The sequence below is a fragment of the Bos grunniens genome, chromosome 24 (genome assembly GCF_055505025.1).
Source record: "Bos grunniens cultivar Pamir isolate PY7600 chromosome 24, Bosgru_T2T1.0, whole genome shotgun sequence".
NCBI classification, from domain to species: domain Eukaryota; kingdom Metazoa; phylum Chordata; class Mammalia; order Artiodactyla; family Bovidae; genus Bos; species Bos grunniens.
The window spans coordinates 30,815,889-30,838,617 of record NC_141188.1 but is presented as its reverse complement, the minus strand read 5'-3'; the positions used below and the strand labels follow the sequence as shown (position 1 = coordinate 30,838,617).

The following is a 22,729-nucleotide window of genomic DNA, read 5'->3' as shown; positions in this document are numbered from 1 at the left end:
TGATGGACAGGGAGGCCTTGCATGCTGCAGTCCATGGGGTTGCAAAGAGTCGGATACGACTGAGCGACTGAACTGAACTGATAGCTTGGCCATTGTCCCTTTGACACTTGTTTCTCACTAACAGAGAAATAAATATCATGCCAGGAAGATGTCTTGCTCAGTCTCTAGATCGCTTAGTCTCTGAGTTTTGAGATCTTAACTCTCTGTCTCCATTGTCTTGGGTGAGTTGCTTATTCTCTGTAAGCCTCAGATTGCTTTTCTGAAAAATGACAAGTTTCATCTAGAAAACAGTTCCCAGCTTCATGTTGCCAGTATATAAATGGAGGGGAGAAATGGTTCTGGGGGAGGGGCATTTAGGTAGTGATTTGAAATTGCACAGAACCCATAGGCGATATCACCTGTGCTGCAAACTCGAGTGAGTGATGTGAGGACGAAGTTCAGGGAAAGGTTACCTGGCAGGTATTAAATATATCACTTTCAGGGGGGAAATGGTTGAAAACCACTGGCCCAGTTAATCTATCAGGTTCGTTCCACCATGACTGTAAGAAGAACCAATTCCCAGCTACAAACTCCCCTACTCTCAGCCTGTGCATGACCATCACTAGCATTAAAAAGAGTGGGAGCAAAAGTGAACATTGTCCTGAGGATCTCTGCGGGGTCGACTGCCTGGCACGTGTTGATCAAGGCCAAGGTCAAGTAGAGATATCGATTTGGTTGCTCAATTCCTCTTGGTTTTCCAGTCTCACTAATTTTAATCTTCTCTTTGTTTCAGGGGGTTTGATTGTCCTTGTGAAAGTGCCACTGCCTTAGCTAAAAATTAAATTACTATTAATGTTTATTTCTGAACAAAATGTAATGTGAACTGCCATGGGCTGCTCTCTTCAGATTACTCAAATGGCAGACCACTTTCTAGTCATTCTGAGTCATTTTGCCAGAAATTGTGATGAATTTTCTTAAAAAAAAAAAACCAAAAACGTGCTTACTTAGTTATATATGAACAATGTTAACCATTTTTCTATTCAGTATATATTCATTGCTCTTAGTACTTAACTAGGGCTTCCCTGGTGGCTCAGATGGTAAAGAATCTGCCTGCAAAGCAGGAGACCCAGGATCAATCCCTGAATCAGGAAGATCCCCTGGAGTAGGGCATGACAAAGTACTTGTGTGTGTTTGGGCTAAGTTGCTTCACGCTCCTGCATTCTCCTGTGGGTTCTTTACCACAGGCCACCTGAGAAGCCCAGCAAAGTACTTACCTAGGTCCAAAGAAGCTATCAACAAATAAAAACAGGTAAGTCCTACCGCTCACTGGAGTTTACATCCTAATGCTATAAATTGGACTTACATATCAAATTCCTATTCCTTAAGTGATAAGTACTAGGAAGTATCATAAAGAGATACAGCAGGAGGAATGTGTAACTTACTTGATGTTGTGGTAGAAGACCTCTAGGCTAAACTGATAAACAGAGATCCAAAGAAAGTGGAGAAAAGGCAATATGGATATGAGGAAGAAGTTTTCTGGGCAAAGGAAAAATGTACCAAGGCCCTGAGACCACAGTGTCCTTGGGATGTTGTAGACACAGAAAGGAGGCCAGCAGGTTAGAGCTGAGGGGTGAGGGAAGGAGGGTATGAGGCGATCATGGCTTGAAATGTGTAGAAGAGAAAGACCATAGAAAGTCTTGAGGCCAGAATAAGAATCTGGGGATTTCCCCTGGGTTAAAAAAGGAGGCATTAAAGATTTTGAAGAGGACTGATATGATCTCACTTACACTGATACTTTAAAAGATCACTCTGGATGTTGTGTCAGGAAAAGACCAAAGAAGGACACAGGATTTACAGATGGTGCCAGTGGTAAAGAGTCTGCCTGCCAAAGCAGGAGATGCAAGAGACAAGCGTTCGGTCCCTGGGTCAGGAAGATCCCCTGCAGGAGGAAATGGCAACCCACTCCAGTATTCTTGCCAGGAAAATTCCACAGAAGAGCCTGCCAGGCTACAATCCATGGGGTTGCAAAGAATCAGACATGACTGAACACATGCCCCAACTCTACGGCGGACAAAGATGGAAGCAGAGAGACAAACTAGGAGGCCACTGCAATGGTGTAAATGTGGGAATAACTTGTCTAAAACAGTGGAGAATGGAGGTGACAGTGACTGAGATGGGAAGACTTCATGCAGAGCATATTTGATACCAATAGAGGCAGAGCTCAGTATTGAACACCTAAGAGGCCTGTCAGACATGCAAGCGAAATCCCCTGTAGGCAAGTGCTCAAGTGTATCTGAAGTTCAAGAATAAGGTCAGGGCAAGAGGGATGAATTTGGAAGTCACTGGTTTACCTGTGGAACTACTGCAGTCAGAATGGATGAAATCATCCATGGAGTGAGTGCAGGCAGAGAAGGTTGGAGGCTTGGGCCCTCGGCCCTCAGGTGTTCCAACTTTTGGAATCTGGTAGGTACAGTGGAACCAATAACCAATCTGGGATAGGAAAGGAGAGACTCAAGAGAGAAGGGAAGCCCAAAGTTCAAGTGAAGACAATGTTTCAAAAATGAAGAGTGTACCTTTGCTGAAGGATATAAATAGGGTAAGATGAAACCCAAAGTGCCTTCAAATGGTAACATAGAAATCATACCTGATATTGACTGGAGAGGATTTAGTGGATTCCTGGAGATGAAAAATTGGTCAAAGTGAAATCAGGAGAGAAGTGTAGGAAGAAGAAGCCTTGAGTATAGACAATTTTTTGAATGACTTCTGCTGAAAAGGTGAAGTTAAAAATAGAGCATTAGATCATGGAATCCAGTCCCATCACTTCATCGCAAATAGAAGGGGAAAAAGTGGAAGCAGTGACAGATTTTCTTTTCTTGGGCTTCAAAATCACTGTGGATAGTGACTACAGCCATAAAATTTAAAAACGTTTGCTCCTTGGAAGGAAAGTTATGACAAACCTAGACAGTGTATTAAAAAGCAGACACATCACTTTTCCAACAAAGGTCTATATAGTCAAAGGTATGGTTTTTCCAGTAGTCATGTACCCATGTGAGAGTTGGACCATAAAGAAGGCAGAGAGCTGAATAATTGATGCTTTCGAATAGTTGTGCTGGAGAAGACTCTTGAGAGTCCCCTGGACTGCAAGGAGATCAAACAAGTCAATCCTAAAGGAATTTAATCCTGAATATTCACTGGAAGGACTGATGCTGAAGCTCCAGTACTTTGGCCACCTGATGGGAAGAGCTGACTCATTGGAAAAGAACGTGATGCTGGGAAAGACTGAGGCAAAAGGTGAAGGGAGCAGCCAAGGATGAGATGGTTAGATAGAATCACTGACTCAATAGTGTCTGAGTAGGGAAATAGTGGAGGACAGACGAGCCTGGTGTGCTACAGCCCATGTGGTCCCAAAGAGTAGGACACAACTTAGTGACTGAAAAATATCAACAATTCTGATCAAAATTTGAAGGGTATTTAAAGGGGAAGTGGGATTGGGTAAGACCAATCAAAACGATCATAAAACTTATCTAATAAACCTATGAAAATAGTCAAAACTGTCTTAAGAAACAAAGAACTTTGAGTTATAATTATCAGGTATTATAATCTCTAGTAATTAGGACATTAAAGTGGCAGAATTAAAGTATGAGTTTATTTCATTTCTTTCCCACTTTTTTTTTTTCTAAAATGAATATTTTTTTAAAAGTCCATAAAAAACATAGAGCTACCTCTTGAGGGACATGAAAAAGGTAGGGTTTTTTAAATGAGATGTTTGAGCATGTTTATATGGTGAAGAGAATTATCCAGTGGAAACAGGATACCTTATGACACAGAAGAGAGACAGAGAGGGTGATGGCGGGGGTGTTGTCCTTTAAGAGCTAAGAGGAGTTGGTTCCCAGCGTCCCAGTGAAGGGACTGAAGAGTGCATCAAAGTTTATTTCAATAAGAAGAAACGGGGAGCCATGCACAAAAATGTAAGTATAAAATCCTAGAGGCATGAATCCGGACAGATACGCTGAGAATAGGTTGTTAATAAAGTAGTCTTTCTTTCAGCTTTTATTTACTGAGTTTTTATTTAGTTTTTTGTTTTTAAGCAGAAAAAGACTGCCATAGGTGAATCTCATTTCCAATTGACTAGGTGGCTGCATGGAAGGGGAATGGAAGGAAGAAGAGGCTATTAGGTGTTAGATGTAATAATTAGGTGTTAGATTAAATAATTAGATTTAATAATTAAGGACCTACACTAGAACATGGGCAGCTCTACCGAAACGAATGGTTGGATTAAAGAAACATTTTGAAAAGGCAATTGACAAGTCTTGCTGACTGACTTGTTACAAAGGTTGGAGCATAAGATTTCTTTATGTTTTCTGTCTTACTAGATTGAATGAAAAGTGATATAACTAACTGAAACAAGAATTATAGGAGATATGGTAAATTTCTTTTCTTTATTTTTTTTTGGGGGGGGAGATAAAAAGTTTGAATTTTAGCACTATATTTGATTCGTAGGTGTCCACAGTGCAAATACAGGCAAATGCCTGAAAACCAATATTTGAAAGCTATCATTGCGTCAGTGCCAATTAAAGGTTGGAAGATGATGATCTCATTGCATGTTGATGTCTGCAGTGAGAAAAGAAAATTGAAGACTGACTCTAAGAGAAAATGCTAGTAATTAAAAGTTAAGTCAATGTGAGCCTGTGAAAGAAGGACATGATCAACTTAACCAAAGTTTCCAGGAAAACTGAAGCCACATTCAGGCTGCAGCCATGAGTCATCCAATGGAGACTTCAGTGAATATGCCTTCAGTTAACACAGCCACACAAAAGAGAATGGACTTTTTGAAACAAAGATGTAATTATACAAGTGTTTAAAAAAAGAATCACACCCCTAAACCTCCCTCCCACCAAGGAGGACATGGTCATACCTATGGTTGATTCATGTTAATGTAAGGCAGAAACCAACGCAATATTGTAAGCAATTATCCTCCAATTAAAAAAAAATTAAAATCACAAATATTATGTACCCCCAGGTATGAGCATCATGATTAGGAAGTATCACTCTAATGTTGAAAATAAAATGGATGGTATTAGAGAATTTATGGTCTAATTCCAATAGCCATCCAGCCCAGATCTCTGTTATATACCACAATAGATGTTCCACTCCTATAGGAAGATAGGAGAGGAGGTGGTAGATTAAAGGCCAATGAGATACAATTCAGTTAGGAGGTCCTGGTCACTTTGGGATTCCCTGGTGGCTCAGATGGTAAAGCATCTGCCTGTAATGCGGAAGACTGGGGTTTGATCCCCAGGTCGGGAAGATCCCCTGGAGAAGGAAATGGCAACCCACTCCAGTACTCTTGCCTAGAACATTCCATGGATGGAGGAGCCTGGTGGGCTACAGTCCATGGGGTCACAAAGAGTCGGACATGACTGAGCGACTTCACTTTGAATTTGAAAATTCCAAAATGTAAAAAGCACCACACCACCCCTATCCAAGTCTCTTCTTGAAAGCCTAACAAACAAACCCAAACATTCAACTTTACCAAAATACCTGGGAATTAGGCATATATGAGATGGAAATACATGTAGAAGAAGAGACATCACCATTTTTAGTGTTTTTTTTTTTTTTTCTAGATTGCTCTCTGATGAGGCCATATGAACAACTCATAGGAAGAAGCCATTTTGGATATAATTATTCAAACTCTGGCTAAGATGGCAAAGAATCTGCCTGTAATACAGGAGACCTAGGCTCAACCCCTGGGTTAGGGAGATCCTATGGAGAAGGGAGTGGCTACCCACTCCAGTATTCTTGCCTGGAGAATTCCATGGATAGCGGAGCCTGGTAGGCTTCAGTCCATGGGATTGCAAAGAGTCAGACACAACTGACTGAGTGACTGAATGCATGCACGCGTGCACACACACACACACATTCAAACTGACTACATTACTTTATTCTCCAAACTACACAGTTTTTTAAAAAACACAAAAACAGTAAGAACAATATTTGTATGGTACTTTTTCATACAAGTGATTTTTTTTAAAGCAGTATCTTATTCAAATTCCCAATAATCCTATGAACTTTGTAATATTATCATAATTATTAAAAATGTGAAAAACAAGCCTCGGGATAGGGTAATGAATTTAACTTCAGGTTGTTTGTATAGGAAAAGGCAGAACCAGGATTTAATTGAATCCAGGTAATTTGACCCCTATGCTCTTTCTACTCTATTAACTAGCTTATTCAACAGATGGTGTCTGGATCCAGAGAGATTTCCTTTAATTTCACAAGAAACAAATTGCTTTGTTAACTGGGCTAGCTCCCCTAAAACTTCACAAATCAAAGTTTGTAAAGACTATATACCCTTTGATATGGGTCAGTGTTCAAAATTTAAGTTAAACAAGAATTTGTTACTATTACATAAGGTATATAATGAACATATAACAAAAATATTGAGAAATGAAAGAAAGCATTTTAGCAGTTTGGACAGTTTTCTCTGAAACTCCATTCAAATGACTATGTAGTGCAAGGAATTAAGGTAATCAGCTTTAGAAAAGGTGTTTGTACACTGATGAGACATATGAAAGGAACGTATAAATGATTTTAAAGGTTTTCTGACCTTTTATGAAAATGCCCAGACAATGTGGGTGGTGATGACTTGCTTAAATCCTGGAGAAAAATATTAAGTACTTAGTTGAGAGTCAAAGAGAAACATTGACTAATAGAAGAATGTTTCAAGATGTCTGCAGGTTATACATACAAAATCAAGTGGTTGTACTCTTTATCATCAAATATTTAAGAGATTTTTCGGGAAGATCTTGATGAGATTTTAAGTTTTTAATTTTTACACAGACCTAGAGTATAATACTTGGGAAAAGTTGGATACTGTTAACATTTCAAACTGGAACATTGGAAATTGAGTTTGAAGGACACGTGGTCTTTGAAGATACAGTATGACTTAAGAGAAAGGTTAGGAGGATAAAATGAAAAGAAGTGATGTACTCAGCCCATACAACCAAGGCAGAGGATTTGTGTCAAACAGTTCATTGTCGGGTAAAGTTCCTTCCTGGTGGCTTTTCTTCTAAGTGGCAGGAATTGGACTGTGACTTTATTTCCATTCATAAGAACCACATTCAGCTGCCAATGCAGATATCCTGTCCTTAAGTCTTGAGGCATACTCATGCAAATTTATAGACTAATCCCCGATTTCTGTAAAGCTACTTTCCTTTACAGCAGGGTTTACAGTTTGGGCTGTGCTCTTTAAGAGTATCTGGAAAGTTATCTATTTATATCACATGCACATTTTTGTTGGAGAACTTTCACCGCACATGGAAAGGAATATCATTATAGTCTCAGGTTAACTTCCATATACAGAAAAGTAAATTAAGATACTTAGTGATGGTGATGTTCTTTTTCTTACTGGATGACATCTAATTGCTATTCCTATGAGATGGAACAAGGTGACTCTGAACTTGAGCCAGGATAAAGCCACTCTAAAAGTCCAAACTTCACTCTTTCATTGTGATCACTGACTACAATGGTGGTCAAGGGCAAACCAGAGATGGAGAATTCTGTCACCCGCAGAACTGAGACCACATGACTTGAATAGATGACATGCTAAGCCATGCTTGGCCATTTTACTTCCTGCTGAGACTTGTGACAAATCATAGACTTCAAATTTCCATCATGGGGGAAAAATGAGTTCTTTAGGAAAGAACAGTATTTGTCTTCCTCAAGTATAACTCATCATTAAGAACAAGTGTCTGGAAAAGGAAACAGTTCTTCAGTTGACATTGTAACTGGGCCCCTTTTTATTAACATTACAAGGGAATTTTGTAGGAAAATCGACATGCATTTATTACTTCTCTTGATCCCTTGCCAATCTGTCATTAGTGAAGTAGCAACTTGTATAAAAGTTTTTTTAAATGCATAATGCACACAGGAGAGCATGCTTCTTGAAAAATAATCAGTGTCTTAAAAAATTTTAATACATTTTAAACTATGCTATCCAAAAGTGTATGTATGTATGTATGTATGTGTGTGTGTGTGTGTATATATATATATATATATAAAGTGTATGTATACACACACACACACACATATAGTTCTGGAGAAAGAAAGGGCAACCCCCTCCAGTATTCTTGCCTGGAGAATCCCATGGACAGAGAAGCCTGGTGGGCTACAGTCCATGGGGTTGCAAAAGAGTTGGACATGACTTAGAAAGTAAACATAAACAATGTACATATACATATAGATCTATAATGAGGTCCTTTGCAGACATGAATAAAAGAAGATGCAAACATTCAACTTGTTACTGAATGCTTTGTATTCTACATAGATATTGATTATCAAGACTATTAAATCATAATTGTTCTTACCATTTTCTAAGAGGATGTATTTTCCCAACAAAAACGAAATATAAGTAGAAACCAACTCAAATACAGCCAGTATATTCAAATTCTTAAATGGAATGCTTATCTACTATAGGAAAGATATCAGCTTAGATTCTTTCTAGATTCTAGCCAAAATTCACCTTGCTGCTCTCAAATGAAGGACTTGCTACTTAATGTTGACTTTTCCTTAATGGCACTAATTTACTTCATTAACAATAAGATCAGGTAAAAATTGATGTCCAGAATACTTAGATGAGTCTGTAGATGACTTTTTTACATTTTTTTCCTGGAACAATCAATTTCATTTTACATATATTACCTCATGGATCTCTGACATTGTTCAAGGATGGTGTTATCTACATTTTGCAGATAAGCCTAGCCCCGCCCCTCAAAACACTTTGAGTCCATTTTAAGATTCAACTAACCTTTGATGTACGTACCTGTCACTGGTTAATTGCTTGAAAAGTATTTGAATTTTGCACCTCTGAAATTCTTAAAGAGACTATTCTGTATGATTCTGCCTGAGATAGCATGGCTTATTCATCAGTTTTCTTTTTGTTGTTTAAATTTTGCTGAGCTCACAGTGTATAAACAGCCTCACTTATGTTTTACCTGGAAATAAAACTCAAGAGAATGCTTGATCTTTTGGCTAGGTACAGAGAACCTCATCACTGAATAGGAAGTGTGGTTGATGCATAAAACATCTAGATTTTTCAATTTTTTGGAAAAGCTAAACTTCAGATAGATTTCTCAGCAAAGGTAATGGCTTGCCTTGACAACTTGATGAGCAGAGAATCATCATTTCACACAAAATATATGGCAGGCATTAATTTTCAGTGTCAGATCAATTCATTGACCACAACTATCAAGAGCACAAAGACAATGGACAATTAATTCCTTCTGACATGAAATTACTATATAATAGAACTGCAACTTTCACTCTTTCTCCAACCAATTGTCTGATACTCTGCTTTCAGAGGTCATGGAAAGCACAGTGCAGAAAACCTTTGACCAAAACTCTTGTCGAGTTTCTACACTTGTTGGCTGATTGATTCATATCAAAGCATTCTTTTCTTTTTAAATGCTCCCCCCATCTTTCCAGTGTAGAAATATCAGAAAGGCATGGATTTAATTTTAACATTTCTCATCCTTCTCTTGCAATGGAGCTGATCAATTTTTCCTTTACAGGAGTGTGCCTGCATTATTTGCACACAGTACCTAAACTTATATATAGAGAGTTCTTTTGTTTTGTGCTGATTCTAGTTAAAGGTAGATATAGGCAGTCTCCTGAGGCCTGGAGTTTGATACTGAAGTTTATCTTTAGTGTGATCCTGAAGTTTACCTTTAGTGTAAGTCTGGCACCTGATAATGTAGACTATTTCAACTTTAAGATATCATGCTGTTTTTTTTCAGAGTCAGATGAGACTATTAAATAGTCTTTAGCACACCACACAACCCTATATATCTAGCTTAATGCCTGCCATGTAGTGGGCATTCAATGAGGACTTGTTAAGTTAATGAATGAGTTCCTTTTAAAGACACTGTGGTAATGTCTAATTTACATGAATTGATTCCAGCAAGTTGAGAGCCCGTTGTATTTGTCAATGTTAGTCATGTTCTTGTCCAGTTAACAAAGGTGGTTTTTATGTATTCCTGGGAATGCTGACAAAGCAAAGCAATACAGTGATTTTCTATACTGTGGAAATGAAGTGGCATTAAGGATGGAGACATAAGTAGAAGTGAGCTGGGCATGGGGATTGAGGATGTGGACTCCAGAGCTCAAACACCTGGATCTGAGACCTGACTTTGTGCTCTGAGACCTTGGACAAATTATTTAAACTCTGTTTAATGGCAGTGTTGATAATATCAACTTTACAGGTCTAAAGTAAGACCATTAGATGAGTTAAAGTAACTAAAACAGTTCCTGACACAAAGCAAGCTTGTGAACCACAAAAGGCAGAGAACCTCTGGTCTCCAAAAGCAAAAATGTCACTTCCTCACTTTTCCATTTTTCTGTAATTGTTCCTCTTTCCTCTCTCAGCTCATTGAACTTGAATGCAAGTATCAAAATAAGTCAAAATATTTTGAAGTATATTTGTTTCCCTATATTACATTCAAAAGTGACTAGCAATCAATTTCTCACTACTACAGATTCTTCTAGAAGCTTCCTTAGGACGCTTTGCACTGAGCACTCAGCACCGGTCTCTTCATGACCCTGCAGAAAGCCCAGATGCAGGAGGGCTCAGACACCTTGGGGGTTCTCCAAAGTCTCTCCAATCACACACTCCTGAGAATAGTGAGATTCCCTGAATTCACCTGACGTGACAGACACTATGCTGAGTGTTTCGTGTGTTGACGCCACCACATACCCTGACCAAGATGGAGGAGTATGGCTGGACAGGATCTGGTAAGATCTTACGGTTCTTGAATACCTGACCACTCTGCCTTTAGCAAAGTGTCTCAGAACAATCAGGGGCTACAGGGAGGGAAACGAGCCTCAAACAGCTCACATTAGCCTGGTAACAATTAATTACAGGCTATGCCCAGTTTCCTACTGGTTTCAAGACTTCTGAGGTAGAGCTCTCAATAGACGCTTCAACCCTTAGTGCCTGGGGACTTCTGTCCTTCAGATCTCAACTTCCTCAGACTTAGATCCAGCCACCCCTTTTGAACTGGCCTTCAGCTTCAGCTCTTTGATTGATATGTCAATCAGCCTTGGCCTGAGTCCATCAGCCACTGAGCTTCTAGACCCCAATCCAGAAACAGATGCTGCTGCTCAGGGTGCACAAATTACTGATCCACACAGAGAACATTTAGGTTAGAGTTGAAATTCAGAATATTTCACCCAAACTGGTAATATTTTGAATAGCGGTAAGCAGGTCTCTAAAAAAATCCTTATTTATTGTCCCTCTGTCATAATCCAAAATATTTAGCATTCAAGGTTTAAATCCTTTCTTTTTAACTGAATATTTTAATTTGTTCATACTATGATAATAAAAGGATTTCCCTGGTGGTTCAGACTGTAAAGAATCTGGCTGCAATACAGGAGACCCAGGTTCAATCCTTGGGTTGGGAAGATTCCCTGGAGAAGGGAATGGCTACCCATTCCAGTATACTTGCCTGAAGAATCCAAGGACAGAGGAACCTGGTGAGCTGCAGTCCATGGGATCTCAAGAGTTGGACATGACTGTGCAACTAACACTTTCACTTTTTAAAGATAATAAAAACACTTTACATCTATATATTGCTCTCATACCTTAACATTAGTTCTTTAGTTAGATTTGATCATTACAAGTTTCCTTTTCTTAAAATTATGTATTTTTAATTGGAGGATAATTGCTTTGCCATATTGTGTTGGTTTCTGCCATATATCAACATGAATCAGCTATAGGTTTATGGATGTCCCTCCCTCTTGAACCGTCCTCCCACCTCCTACCGATCCCATCCCTCTAGGTTGTTACAGAGCGTCTGATTTGAGCTTCTTATATCATACAGCAAATTTCCTCTGGCTATCTTACACATGGTAATGCATAAGTTTCAGTGCTACTCTCTCAATTCTTCCCACCCTCTCCCTCCCCCTCTGTGTCCACAAGTCCCTTCTCCATATTTGCGTCTTCATTGCTCCCCTGTAGATAGGTTCGTCAGTACCATTTTTCTAGATTCCATATATATGCATTAATATTTAAGTCTTAAAGGTACTCTGTTTTTTTCTATCTGAAAAGCCCTTAGAGTTTCTGAAAAATGCAACTCCCTCAGAGTATTTGTACAGCCCTCAGTAACATTTGTGTGGTTCACCAACCACACAAAGATTAGGCTCTAAGAGATTATTATATTTAATCTTATTATCTTATCTATTACATTTAATCTTCAAATTAAATCTATATGCCAGACTCATTATAATAAGCTCAAGATGAAGAAACCGAGGTTCAGAGAAGACCACATAGCTTTGGGGTACCTAAGAAGTAGATGTGACGGATCCTCAGGCCATTCCTGTCATCCTTCCCTACTGCTTGCTAAAATTTGGTTGACTTAAATTTACTGATTTTATTTTTAAAGTTTGAATTCACCCAAATAACCTTTTATATTTACTTTTTCTCTCTCCACCTAGTTGTTTTACATTGATCCTATTCACCAGTTAATTTCAAAGTCTTTTAAATGTCAGAAGTTGAGCTGAGATTTCATGACTCTCCAGTCTCTGAACAGGTCATTAGTCCAAAGCACTTTCTACGCCAACCCATCAGCCCCTCGTGACTCCACATTCCAGTTAAACAGATGCCCACCCTCAATAATATCTCTTAAAACCCAAAGAGTCAATCTTAAAAGTAGCTCTGCAGATTCAACTACTGAAAGACTAATGGGCCCATATAAAATAATCTTCTTCCAACTTCTGGGTTTAGGAAAGCCCTAAAAACAAATTAACTTTAATATTTTTCCAAGGTTTGTTAACCTTGCTCACTCAACAGCTGCTCTGCTTTCATAATGAAAGAGACACGAAGCCATAATGGCTCTAAGGTTGCCAAAATTGAGGGGTGAACAAGCTTTCTGCACTCCTCAGAACATTCCCTCTCCAGGAAGTATGACTGTCAGATTCCAAAAGTCTGAGTACATTTATATCTCGGCAGTGATGAATGCCACAGATAGACAGCAAATAGGGCCGCAGTGAAATTTAATGTTCACTTTAGATGCTCCTGTTCTTATTAGAAAAGGTCACCCATTGTCCCGCTCAGATGATTAATGCAGACTCTTGCATCTTTATGGGATATTTCTGCAATATATGCTATCTAAGTGACTGTTTGTTCCTCATTTCAGACTCTACCAGTGCTTAATACTCAACATGAATTTAGATGGGTGGAAAATGCCACTTTACAGACTCAGGTTTCTGCAGATTGCTCTGTTTTTTTAAAAAAAAAGCTTAAATCATGGGGTCCAAAGAAAGCTTAAAGCCCATTTTCATCAAATTTTCCATAGCAGTTTTCTTTAAATGGATGCTTATAGCATAATTACTGTAATAAACAAGCCCCTTTTCAGTGGAATTTGAAAAATGGAAACCAGAACTATTTTCTTTCAGAAGCTAATTAGTTAAATCAGAACCATGGTAGTGGCAGTATCTGTCATTATCCCTATGTCAGAAAAAGCAAAATTTCTTAAAACAAATCCTGCTTACCTTACCTGCTAGTGAGTTTAAACATAAACACACAATCTGCTTGTGCTATTTTTTGAGGTAGCAAGCTTGTCATTCTCTGGGATCAAAAAGAAAACAATTTTAATTCCTTTCCCTTTACCTATCCAAAGAATCCTTAGAGGGCAAAATTTTCAGCATCAACCACCCAAATTTAAATAACTATGTTTCAATTTCTCTTGGTTTTTTGCTATCCTTGTCTCTGTTTTTGATCTTATTTCTCCAAAGTGAGAAATCCTAGAAGTACTAATTCGTTAGTACTTAGTACTTTAATTTGTTAAAGTCCATTTTTATATGATTTCCACTCATGTAACACTCACCTGGCCTTCCCAAGTGGCTCAGATGGTAAAGAATCTACCTGTAATGCAAGAGACCCAGATTTGATCCCTGGGTCAGGAAGATCCCTTGGAGAAAGGAATGCAACCCACTCCAGTACTCTTGCCTGGAGAATTCCAGGGACAGATGAGCCTGGTGGGCTACAGTCCACGGGATCACAAAGACTCAGACACAACTAAGTGACTAACACTTTCACTTCAGCTTTCACCTGGCTGCGCTAATTCATTACCAAGTTTATACTGTTGTCCTGGAATATTTTTATGAAACCTTGGATATTCGATGGAGAAAGAACATTTTTCAAATGTAGTTGACCTAGAATTTGCCCCATCACTCAAACGACTTTTTCTCTGTGGCTTTTTTGTTCCTCAGCCTCCCAATGGGTGTGTTGTTGAACTGCTACATGGCTGCTTGATGTGAGTTAACATTTCATAACGCTACCAAGTTCAATATTTGTAGGCCAAACTGTTTTGGCTTCTGTCACTAATGTTGGTCACAAAGAACTGATAAGATTGTCAACAGTCAATGTGAAAGAATCGATTATATAGATCTAGCACAGTGCAGGTAGAACTGAGGGTTTAGTAAAATAAGATTTTCTTTTCTTTTCATAAAAACAGTCCCATCTGCCAGAGGGTTCAATCAACTCACTTTAAACATCATGGCCTAAATTTGGAACTTGTCATGTGACTGAACTAAAATCTGGTGAGAAGATGAAAATAATAGGTAGTCAGATCAGATCAGTCGCTCAGTCGTGTCCGACTCTTTGCAACCCCATGAATCGCAGCACGCCAGGCCTCCCTGTCCATCACCAACTCCCAGAGTTCACTGAGACTCACGTCCATCGAGTCAGTGATGCCATCCGGCCATCTCATCCTCTGTCGTCCCCTTCTCCTCCTGCCCCCAATCCCTCCCAGCATCAGAGTCTTCTCCAATGAGTCAACTCTTCGCATGAGGTGGCCAATAGGTACTACTGGGTACTTAATATAATGTGTCCTTTAGATTATAGTACACAAATAAGGGAGGTCTGGACCAAGATGGTGAAGCAGGAAAATCCTGAGATTGTCACCTCCTAAACCAAAAGTACCATTGCATATAGGACAGCTATCTCCAAGAATGACCTGAAGACCAGCAAAACAGATGTGTTGTTAATAAGTAAGGATAGAAAGAAAAGGCCATACCAAGATAGTAGGAGGGGCTGAAATGAAGTCTTATTAGAACCCATACCTCCAGTGTGGTGACTCCTAAATGGGAGGGTCTCCCTGAGTAGTAAGAACATCAAGCCCCATTTTGGGTTCCCTAGACCAGGGGACCAGCACTGGGATGCTGAACCCCCATAACATTTGGCTTTGCAAACTGGTGGGGCTTTTGTCCCAGAGAACCAGAAGGCTGAGACCAAGACACCACTCTTGAAGGGCTCACTCTCATCGATTTGTTCTGAGTCCCAGCACAGAGGCAGCAGCTTGAAAAGCAACTGGGTCATATGAGAAGGAATTTCATAGGCTAGGTTTAAAGCTTATGCTGGAGGCGGAGGAATCTAGTGGAACTTTCTCTGGGGACAAAAGTGCTGGTGGCATCATTTTTTTAATGATAGTAGCTGACCAGGTGCTGGAAGATGCTGTGTCTGTCATTGTCCATCAAACTGGCTAACACCAGGCAGCTCACCCTGCCATTCCTCTGAGAATCAGCCCTGCTCAAATTCCCAAACTGCTGGCCCCATTGAAGAGGCTCCACCCCACCCCACCTGGAAGGAGATTTTTTTCTAAGGGTGCCAAGACGGTTCAATTGAGAAAAGACGGTCCTTTCAACAATGTTGGGAAAACTGGAAATCTACATTGTAAGAATGAAAGTTGTACCCTTAATTAATATACAAATTCACTCAAATGGCTCAATGACTTCAGTAGAAGAGTTAACACTGCAGAAACTCTTAAAACATAGAGGAATATCTTCATGATGTTGGATTTGGCAATAAATCTCTCAACACCAAAAGCACAGGCAATGAAACAAAAAATAGATTAATATCCTATATATGAAGAATACTGCAACTCCGTAACAACAAAAACAACCTAAATTAAAAATAGAGAGGATTTGAAGACATTTCTCCAAAGAAGATGTACAGATGGCTAATAAGTAAACAGAAAGATGCTCAACGTCACTAAACAGGAAAATACAAATCGAAAGCACAATGAGTTACTACTTCATGTCCATTAAAATGGTTACTATAAAAAACAAAACAGAAAGCAAGTGTTGGCAAGAATGCAGTGAAATTGGAACTCTCATATTGTGCTGGTAGAAATATAAAATTGTGCAGTCACTTTGGAAAAGTATATGCTGGTTCCCCCAAAACTTATACATGGTGTTATCATATGACCCAGCAATTCCACTCCTGGGTAAATTATATCCAAGAAAAATGAAAATGTATGTCCACACAAAAACTTATACACAAGTATTCATAGTAGGTATTACTCAGAATAGCCATAAAATGGGGGGGAAATAAATCAAGTAACTAATCGATATACAAAATGTGTTATATTCATACAATGAAATATTATCCAGCTATACAAAAAATAAAATACTGATACATGCTGCACCTTAGATGACCTTTGAAAATATGCTATGTGAAAAAAAGCAGACGTAAAAGACCACATAATTGTATGATTCTATTTATGTGAAACATCCAGAATAAGACATCCATAGACACAGAAAAAATAGATTACATTTTCCAGAAGCTAGAGGGAGTAGGCAATGGTGTTTGACTACTAATAGATTCAGAGTTCTCTTTGGGGGGGCGGTGATAAAGCTATTCTGAAATTAAATAGTGGTGATGCTGGTGTTGGAGAAGACTCTTGAGAGTCCCTTGGACTGCAAGGAGATCCAACCAGTCCATTCTGAAGGAGATCAGCCCTGGGTGTTCTTTGGAAGGAATGATGCTAAAGCTGAAACTCTAGTACTTTGGCCACCTCATGCGAAGAGTTGACTCATTGGAAAAGACTCTGATGCTGGGAGGGATTGGGGGCAGGAGGGGAAGGGGACAACGGAGGATGAGATGGCTGGATGGCATCACTGACTCGATGGACGTGAGTCTGAGTGAACTCCGGGAGTTGGTGATGGACAGGGAGGCCTGGCGTGTTGCGATTCATGGGGTCGCAGAGAGTCGGACACGACTGAGCGACTAGACTGGACTGACTGACTGATGCTTGAACAACTTTGTAAATATAATAAAACTCTCTTTAAACATATAATATATGAGTGAACTGTATATTGTCTGAATGATCCCTCAATTTTCATAAATTTACAGGACTTAATAAAACCCAGATATATGGCTCAGTTCAAAGGACATCCACATGCTGGGTTTACTAGCATCTGATCCTTGTCTCTCACACTCTTCCCAAGAAAATGGACAGTAACTGGCTGGTAACCATGTATCTGTGGGCCGACGAGAGCCTGGGTACAAAACTTGGAAAGTACCTTGGAAAGTCCCTCCCAGAGCACCAGACCCAGAAAGTGCTGTTCATTTTCATCTGGCCTTGTTGGTAGCCTGGTGAAGGCATGGATGGACTGGACCAAGTCAACAGAATAATATTGTATTCATGAACAGACTTGCACAGAGTTGATACTTCTATCTACTTCCTGTGTCCTTAGGTGGCTTTTACCAAGTGGACTCCACTCCAGGTCCACTGAATAGATGAGGGCTGTTGTTTAGTAGCTAAGTCATTTCTGACTCTTTTGCAACCCCATGGACTGTGTAGTCTGCCAGGCTCCTCAGTCCATAGGATTTCCCAGGCAAGAATACTAGAGTGGGTTGCCATTTCCTCCTCTAAGGGATCTTTCCAACCCAAGGATTGAAGCCACATCTTTTGCATTGGCAGGCAGATTCTTTACCCCTGACAGTGCTGTCACTCAGTTGCATTCGACTCTTTGCGACCCCATGGACTACAGCCTACCAGACTTCTCTGTCCATGGGGATTCTCCAGGCAAGAATACTGGAGTAGGTTGTCATGCCCTACTCCAGGGGATCTTCCCAACCCAGGTATTGAACCCAGGTCTCCTGTATTGCAGGCGATTCTTTACCATCTGAGCCATCAGGGAAACCCTATATGAGAGTAAAGCATAGGAATTTACATTTTTAATAAATACTCCTGGCAATTCTTCCAACTTAGGCTTAACAACCACTGAGACTATTTTTCTGCTATCTTTATATTTTGAAAAATGTCAGATTTATAGGAAATTGAAACTATATAGTATAATGAATGTCCATTAAAATATTAATAAATGTTGTAGGTTAGATTCATGAACTGTTAGCACTGTCATATTTTCTTCCTATCTATTCTCTCTTTTAACCAATTACTTTGAGAGTTAGGTGCAGTCATAATGACACTTCAAATATTTCCATTTGTTTCACCTAAAAACAAACACATTCTATTTATAACCATAAGTCAGTTGTCATATTCAGGATAATTAATGTTGATGCTCATATATTATCAAATATGAAATCCATATTCTTATTCTCCCAGTTATCCCAATAGCATCCTTGATAGCAATCCAGGATCCAGTCAAGGATCGCAATGGCAAATAGTTGTCACATCCCTTTAGTCTCCTTAACCTAGATGCAATAGCTCTCCCATCTTTTTGTTTTGTGTGTCACTGACATCTTGCCAGATGTCATTGTTTTGGGCTTCCCTAGTGACTCAGTGGTAAAGAATCCCCTTGCCAGTGCAGAAGACATGGGTTTGATCCCTGATCTGGGAAGATCCCACATGCTTAGGAGCAACTAACTCCGTGTGTCACAGCTATTGAGCCCTTGCGTCCTACAGCCCTTGCTCTGCAACGAGAGAAGCCACTGCAATGAGAAGGCTGTGTATGCAACTAGAGAGCAGCCCGCCCTCACCACAACTAGAGAAAAGTCTATGCAGCAGTGAAGACTCAGTGCAGACAAAAATAAATTTAAAAATAAATAAATAAATATTGTTTTTGAAAAATGCCCTTCAATTTGCATTTGCTTTGTTGTTCCCTAAATATTGCACTTATATTAAAGAGTTTTGTCAAGATAATGTGTTCATTCATTATCAATAATGCTAGCTTTTACTACTTGGTGGCACATCCTCTGTATTGCTCAGCTGTAAAGATGCTTTTTATCTTTGTAATGAATAAGTAATCTGAGGGTAATACTTTGAAACCAATCCTTTATTCTTATGCTTACGAATTTTGAATGAACCTATCTACTATAACTAACTCAACAATCACAGATCTCTGTTTTTTCTCTAGTTATAAGAGAAACCATTAAACTTCAAGTTTTATTGTCATATTTCCCTCTTAATGTTTTCATTTGTACCTTAAATATAGTGCCAAAATCTAATAAAGCCATCTTTATTTAATACTGATTTTTCTATGTAACCAGAATTTAAAATATAAACACTCTTATTTCCTAAATAATTTCGTTTCCAAAAATTAGTGTTTGGCAGGAAATGTTTTCTAGTCCACAGTCCTCTAAATCACCTAAATTTATTAAGTGTGATAAATAATAGACTGCTAACATGTTTATCTTTGTAGTCATTGTATTTATAAACCACTTATAAATAAAAGGTTATTTTGTTCTGCTTTATAAATCCTACAGATATTAAACAATTTTATAAGATGACTGATTCATTTTTTTAGTAGATGAAAAGATAATGCATTTTAAGCTATCTTTTAAGCATTGCTGAAATCCAGTTGTGACTGTGGAATGCACTCACATGTAGATTTTAAATACACTGAAGACCATAATGTGACAAAGGCAGTATCTAGCATTGACTTTGAATGAAACTTGTCTCATCTATTTTTCATATATGTAGATATTTGACTATTTAATCCTACATACTTAGATAAGATTATCTATTTGTCTGTAATGTGTAAGTTTTGTCATAACAAACTGCAAAATATCTCATCTGTTTTATTCAACCCTACCTCACCATGTCTCATACAATGCCAGGCACACCAAGAAACCTCAACTGTGAATAGAATCCTATTACTTAAGGAATATTGAGATTTCTTTTCCTACAAAGAGTGTTACTTTGGAAAGCACCCAATACTCCCTATAGATCCTTACCATTTGGTTGGGTTTCTCTCACCACCATGCCATGTTGATCTACTTAGCAAATGACTGGCTGGCAATTGGGACACAAATTAGCTCAGTCATTATCAGCCTTTGGCAAGCAGGAGGCCAGGGCCCCTGAAATTGGCTTTGTCAGAGTCCTCGTGAGGGGTCATTACTCAGTGGTGATTAGCACCATCCCTTGGTCCCACTTTCATACTGTCAAATACCACCACTGTGCCCAAGTCTCAGCATTTTGCTGCCACATTTAAGTCATAGTTGCTAATGAAGTTCAACATAAAAATATTTATTAATCACTACCTATAAGCAATGCATAGTGTTAAGTTCTGTTGTGGGTAATAAGTGCAATCCCTTCCTTTAAATAAATTGCAAGTCAGTAAGAAAATAAGATTTTTTTTTTTTAATTTGCGGGGGAAGTCTTTTTTAAAATTTTTATTGGATGAGTTTTTTTAAGTAGCACTGTTACATCTCAGATTGCATCAAATGCCAAAAAAAAAAAAAAAAAAGCATAAAAAGCTATGGAAATTTGAAAAAGAGAAACAGAAAATTATCCACAAATTGAGAGCTAGGAAACACCCCACCAGGTGTTGTGAGACTATGGGATTTTCTGAGAATACCAGATTATGGGAAGACTTCTGGTATAAACTGTCCTGAGAGAATCACAGCTTTTAAGTTTTAGAAAACCCATCCCAGTAGGAAGTTAGCCCTCACGATTTTAGGCAAATAATTTTACTAACTTTACATATCAAAATGACAAGGTCTGGACACATTCACTTATTTCCCCATTCAATACTTTTCATTTAACAGCTGATAGAAACTGGAGTCTGAACTTGGACCCGCTGTGCAGTAGTCAACGAAACACTCTAGTTGGATGGTGCAGACAGTGATGTAGTAATTTCACAGCGCCACCTATGTCATCTGTGTGTACAGGTGAGATGTGAGGTCATGTGATGAACATCTCCCCCATTCTGGAGGATTCAGAGTCCCAGAAAGAGACACTATTGGACTTAAAGCTAAAGAAACAATATTTCAGCTCAGAAAACAACAGGAGCCAAAGCCCTAACTGTCCCAAGCTCTGTACCCCTGTGTTACAAGACCCTCCAATTACAGATATCTGACTTGAAGGAAATCTAGGATATCTTCTCACCCTCTAGTAAGCACGATAATATAAATGCTATCCATTTCCCATTATGATATCATTGATCCATAAGAACACAACATCCTGCTCCATTTAGAAGGCATTTATTTACCACAGTCTAGAGATATTAAATACTTGTGCAAATTAAATCAGCCTTTGGTTAAGCCATGTACACCAGTGATGGCCAGCTGGTCAAATGATTAAGGATTTCATTTTAAATCAAGAGGGAACAAAATTTTTTGTGAGCATTAGAATTTGCATGGCATTTGTTTAGGATATAAATTACAGTCCACTGGTAGAAGAAAACGTTCAGAGAGGTTTGAGCACTTAATAAAAACCACGGCAATGACTCGATTTTCAGTCTGATTGAAGAACTGCAAAGACAGCTCTGCTCATGATGCAGCTGAAGCTCAATTTGGATGATCAGTGAAGTGAGGGAGGTTGAACATTCTCAGTGCAGCAGTTAAGTGATCTCGGCAGAGAGAAGAACCAAAGAGATTTGTTCTAGTTAAGGGAATGAATATTTGGAACTGCTTCTGTAGCACTCTGGGGAATATTTTTCTTATTTGCTAATGTGAACTAAGAAATAAATTCATCGCATATGCCAAAGTCTCTACACAATGCAAGATTGAAAAGAGGCTCGACAGATTCCTTAAGGGCATCTGTGACGCTTGGTGTCTGTGACCTGCTATGTATCCGTTTGAATGGCTCCCTTGCCCAACCCCATACATGAAATGGGGCACATGAGAGCATGTTTTGCTGTCTCTCTGAGACGCTGTTCTATCATCAGCTCTTCCTCTCACACATCTTCCATCTTTTCCACTCTACTGACTTCTCAGCATTTATACATTCTCATGTCTCTCACATTTTGAAAATATGAAGGTTATTTTTTAGCCACACTTCTCCTGGCTTCTCTCTCGTCGCTCTTCTTCTATTCATAGCCATAATTCTTGACAAACACACTGCAGCCACCATCTGAACTTCCTCGCCAGGCACTGGGTCTCCAGACTTCTGCCACCATATTTTGCTCTATCTGCTCAAAGAAAGATCTGAGAGGTTTGAGCACTTAATAAATACTACAGTGATGACCCAAATTTCAGTCTGATTGAAGAACTGCAAAGACAGTCTAAAAGTGAAAAAGTCGGTCACACAGTCATGTCTGACTCTTTGTGATCCCTTGAACTGTAGCCTGTCCAGCTTCTCTATCCATGGAATTCTCCAGGCAAGAATAGTGGAGTGGGTTGCCATCTCCTTCTTCAGGGAATCTTCCCAACTCAGGGATTGAACCCAGGTCTCCTGCATTGCAGGCAGATTCTTTACTAACTGAGCTATGAGGGAAGCCCTGCAAAGATAATCTAGGCTCAAGATGCAGCTGAAGCTCAATTTGGATGATCAGTGAAGTGAGGCAGGTTGAATGTTCTCAATGCAGCGATTAAGTGATCTCGGCAAAGAGAAGAACCAAAGAGATTTGTTTCTTTGGTTTGTTTCCATGCCTGCTCAATGCAGAAACTGATGGGCTCTTCTTTATGCCTTGTGATAGACCTCCTTTCAATATTTGACTGCAGACCACTCTTCTCTTTGTAAATATCCTTCTTTGGCTTCTGAAACGTTGTCCCTGACTTATGATCTTT

General features: G+C 39.1%; 1 long non-coding RNA gene across 5 annotated transcripts in view; it reads right to left on the bottom strand.

The window, feature by feature from the left end:
• LOC147345995 (uncharacterized) overlaps positions 1-22,729 on the bottom strand; it is a 272,600-nt gene that overhangs the window by 38,154 nt on the left and 211,717 nt on the right. The window lies entirely within an intron of this gene.